This window comes from Setaria italica, chromosome II, assembly GCF_000263155.2.
Source record: "Setaria italica strain Yugu1 chromosome II, Setaria_italica_v2.0, whole genome shotgun sequence".
Taxonomy (NCBI): Eukaryota; Viridiplantae; Streptophyta; class Magnoliopsida; order Poales; family Poaceae; genus Setaria; species Setaria italica.
The window spans coordinates 39,744,809-39,749,513 of record NC_028451.1 but is presented as its reverse complement, the minus strand read 5'-3'; the positions used below and the strand labels follow the sequence as shown (position 1 = coordinate 39,749,513).

Genomic DNA, 4,705 nt, shown 5'->3' with positions numbered 1-4,705 from the left:
GCCCCCCCCCCCCCCCCCCGCCCCCTCATCGTTCGCTCCAAAATATATAATAATAAAACCTATGCAGTTGATCATTAATATTTCGCATATATTATAATGTTTATGACGTTGAAACTTACATTATATGAAAATGCTTACAAATATGAGCTAAATGATCTCAGATTTGTAAGTATAATCTACGAATTCTTTGATCAATATAACAAGGTTTGATTCTTGGGATGCAAGAGCGTAATATATATCACTATAGTTTACTGAACCGCTATGTTTTATACTAAATTGTGAAGTTGTATGCTTAAATAAAGATAAGTACATTATTATTAAATCAACTTTAGAGACTACACCATTTAAAAATGGATTAATTTTAAGGTTAATGGTTATAAAAAAGTATTGTATGATGTTATCTGGAACAAAGAATAAACTGTGCAATTAAATGCAATGAACTTTGTTCTATCCAAATTTTAGAGAAAACCCAAAACGATCCAATTATATCCTCATGAAAAGACTTCTTTCTCTAATCTATTATCTTAATAAAGGAATTTAAAATAAGCCACCACATTTGCTAAAGAGAGATTAAAAATTACCACAATAATCGAAAAAGTGAAAAGAATGTACCCTATTGGATTTCTTGATGATATAACGGCCTATATTAAACCAAGATACCGTTCCAAATACAATTAATAAATAATAGGTTTAGAAAAAAATTGTGGAAAATAGTATTTCTATTCCATATGAATTTGGAAGTAAAATATGTAAATGAAGAGTCAATATTAAACATAATTAGTGAAAGCAGAATTCAAATAGAAGTACAAATGTCAGTAATTTGATCTCCATTTTGGAATAAAAATACCTAAGTAAATAGTTTATGTAAAATTCAATTAATACATACCCAATTAAAAAAATACAAAATTAGGATCTTGATTCTTCCATTTGTTTTTGAAAAAATCGCCCAAATGAAGAGCAAGCGCAAGATGCATCCATACAAATTGGTATCATTTACCAAATTGGTAGATCTTATGCTAGCCAACAGTTAGTTGTGTTCAGACTAGGTTTTGGGAGGAACCTGGCTAAATAACTGCCCACTAAAAGTCAATTTCATACGTTGTATATAGTAGTTTGAAAGGTTGGCTAGCGGTTGAATTTTACGTATTGACCGCTAGGCCCTGACGAGATGGTCCACTGGACAAGACTGAAACATTCGTTGGGTGCAATTGAGTTAAACGGTGGTAGAGAGATATGGCTAGCTGGGAAAATTTACCACTATTCGCTCTACAAGTCCATGACATTCAATTTGGTTGGGTGAGAGAGCAGCAAATGTTGGACATTTGTAATAGAATTTAATCAGAACAAGAAGATAAAATAGTCACAGGGCAGAGATGTGCAAGCTATGGACAACTAAGCCTGGGAATGGTTCGCTCTCGAACCGGTTTTAGTAGTTTGGTTTCCTTAATTGGTCTAGCTTGGTTTCCTGGACAAATGGAGTGAGATATGTAATAGTTGGGTTTAGCTGGGCTGGTTGGAATTGGTTTGATTAATTCAAGATATTCAATAATAAGAAAATTAGTATGGCTATATGTGTGACCTAGGGACCTAAAATTTAAATCTCGCGTTTACACCTTAAATTTTTAGCGAAATTATCTGAGATTTGATGGAGATGTCTCAGAATGATAGTCAACTCATTCTTGCAGATTAGCATAGCTATATCTACACGTGGGCCCCACGTCAAAAGCCGGACCCTAAAACTAAAACCTCGCGTTCGCACTTTAAAAGTTTAGCAAATTTGACTGAAATTTGTTGGAAATGTCTCAGAATGACAGTCAGCTACTTTATGCAAATTAGCATGACTAGATCTACACGTGGATCCCACATCAAAAGTCGGATTCTAAAACTAAAACCTCGTATTCGCACCCTAAAATTTTAGCGAATTTGACTGAAATTTATTGGAGATGTGTTAGAATGATAGTCAACTACTTGGTGCAAATCAGCGTGCCTATATCTACACGTGGGCCCCACGTCGAAAGCCAAACCCTAAAACTAAAACCTCGCGTTCACACCTTAAAATTTTAGCGAATTTGACTGAAATTTGTTAGAGATGACTCAAAATGACAGTCGGCTACTTCGTGCAAATTGGTACTGCTAGATCTACATGTCGGCTCATGTCGAAAGTTAACCATATAATATATTTAGAAAATAGGTTGTAAGTGGTTTAGAACCAGTTTGAGATATTGGTTTGGTTTAGATTGGAATTTTTTACACCATTGAGTTGGTTTGGTTAGATATATAAGAGCAGTGGGTTGGTTGGTGTGGTTTGAAATTAACTTTGTTTTATATGTGGTTTGGTTTGGTTTTAGGGCAGTTCTCATACCTTTAGCAACCTTAGACAGCTAGAAACCAAATTATCATATCCTGTTCCAATGTACCATCGCAGTCTCTTTTATTTGTGCAGGTGTGATGTGGATACTATGGAAAACTACAAATGACATGGTTTCAAAAACGATAAGCTGTTGGCCATGCCGATTGCAGCTGCCCACAAGTTAATATCGTTTCTGAAGCACCCGAAGGCGGAAGCCACTGCTTAAAATGAAGGACGCCCCGAGCATGGAGGAGAGCATCAACAAGTTGATGGCGGGTCTGGGAGAAGCAATCCGAGTTGTCGCTCGTTTTTTTTCTTCTGTCAAACTTTTTTGATGTAATGTCTGAGTTGTAAGTTTGTTTACGTTGTTTCGAGTTTGGGGTAAATTTTTTTTAAAAAAATTGGAGCAGTAGTACAGATAGTAGTTTTGTAGAGCTCTGGGTAGAGCTGTTCTTTTGTTCCTTTTCCTTTGTCAAGTACTATGACGATTAGCTGGATGCCAGGATTCCGTGCAATGTTAAAGCTTAGAAATAATGCTGGACAGATGTCTTTGATTAAAAAAGAAGGAAACATTGCTAGTTCTGAAAAGTAAAGGGTACCCTTGAAATGATCGATGTAATATTAACCGTACATTGTTACACCAGCTAACATATGGGGTACATTGGATGGAAATTATGAGAGGCACCACGTGGCTCTCAAAGATGCGTTTGAAGGTGCATGGCTCCAGTATTTTAAGATAAAATGCCGATGTTATCTCGACTGCCTTGTTCTCCTGGAATGCTCGGACTGTAGCACCGACAAGACAACAATTTCATGTGTACGAGTCAACAAACCTGATGGACGCTGAATAAGGAAGTTAAATAATATTAGAGAAATTGTAGCACGGAAGTGGTCGTGCCGGAGTGGTTATCGGGCATGACTAGAAATCATGTGGGCTTTGCCCGCGCAGGTTCGAATCCTGCCGACCACGCTTTTTTCTGTTTTTCTTATCGTTTTGTGGTTCAAGATGCCGAACTCTACAGTTTTCCTCCGCACAAGAAGGGGTGTTTGGATACCACCGCTAAAGTTTAGTACATGTGGGAATTAGCATTCGAATATCCGTGTGACACTGCTAAAGTTTAGCACATAGTATCAAACACCCCTTAAAACGCCGCACGAGCTCAACGGAGAGCACAGATTCTTCCGTTATCCACGGGTGACTATTTTTGCACGAGCTCAAGGGAGAGCACAGATTCTTCTGTTATCCATGGGCGACCATTTTTTTTTTGTTCTTTCTGCCTGTTGATGTGTTCAACTTGGCCAGAAGAATGGTTCAGTTTGCTCCATCAACAGAGCATGCCGTGCCATGAGTTAGTGGGACAAATCGTTCACCAAACTATTGGCGAGCTTCGGCAAGAAAAATAATGGAAAACATGATTTGCGAGTTCAGTGTTCCGAATCTACACGTGCGATTCAAACAGTGGCCTAAACCAAGGTGCAGAGCCAACAAAGCTGTGGCGTGGCATGCTCCAGTCATGAAGCAAATAAAAATCATAATAAAAGAGGGAGTTGCTGGTGATGTTATTTTCCCCTATGTTTTTAAAAAGGTTGTTAATATTTTGGAGAATTTGTACACTTGATTTTCTTTCCACCGTTGGATCGAAATCTAACGGATGTCCATCCTCTTCTTCTTTGATCCAACACATCTGCCATCTTCTACAGCCCCCTCCATCACTCCACCTAGATGGACCGGCTCCCCACCGGTTACGAGGCTTCATGCCTCTAATTGCCAATGTGGAGTCTCGATAAGACACCGATCCCATGACAAGGTCCACCTTACCCTATCCATTGTTAACTCTCACTACCATCGTGATAGATGTGGTTGCCCCTCCCCCTCTCCGACCCAACCACTAGTTGTCCTCCACCATCATGTTGCTGTGCCACCATCACCTTGCCTCACCGTTACTGTACCCGTCACCTTTGCCATGCCGTCTTGCTGCTCACGACTTTCCCCTAAACCTCAGAGCTTTTTGTTGAAAACCCCACCTAAAGCCCCCGAAGGTCCCAACCTTGAGCCCTAAGCACCCTAAACCTCGATTTCTAGCCTTCCTGGAAAGATCATCGGAGGAGGAGAATGATCTCATGCGGCCTTGGATTGGCAAGTGTGCAAGGAGAAACAAAATTCAAGTATAGGGAGCAAAAAAATACACTATAGTGATATGACTTTTTTCCTTACTAAATTTGACGTGCAATCAGGATTCAGGATAGTGGACGCCATCGATTGATGCGGATCCCACCTTAATTGAAAAGGGCGATTACATAAAATGAGAAAAAGAAAGATGTGTTACAAGTTTACCCAAGAAAATACGAGATCTT

General features: G+C 39.1%; 1 non-coding gene across 1 annotated transcript; it reads left to right on the top strand.

Annotated features, from left to right (window-relative positions):
- The first annotated feature begins 3,238 nt into the window (after positions 1 to 3,238).
- On the top strand, positions 3,239 to 3,320 carry TRNAS-AGA. Its single transcript has one exon. It is a non-coding gene; the product is annotated as a tRNA-Ser (tRNA).
- The last annotated feature ends 1,385 nt before the right edge of the window (positions 3,321 to 4,705 follow it).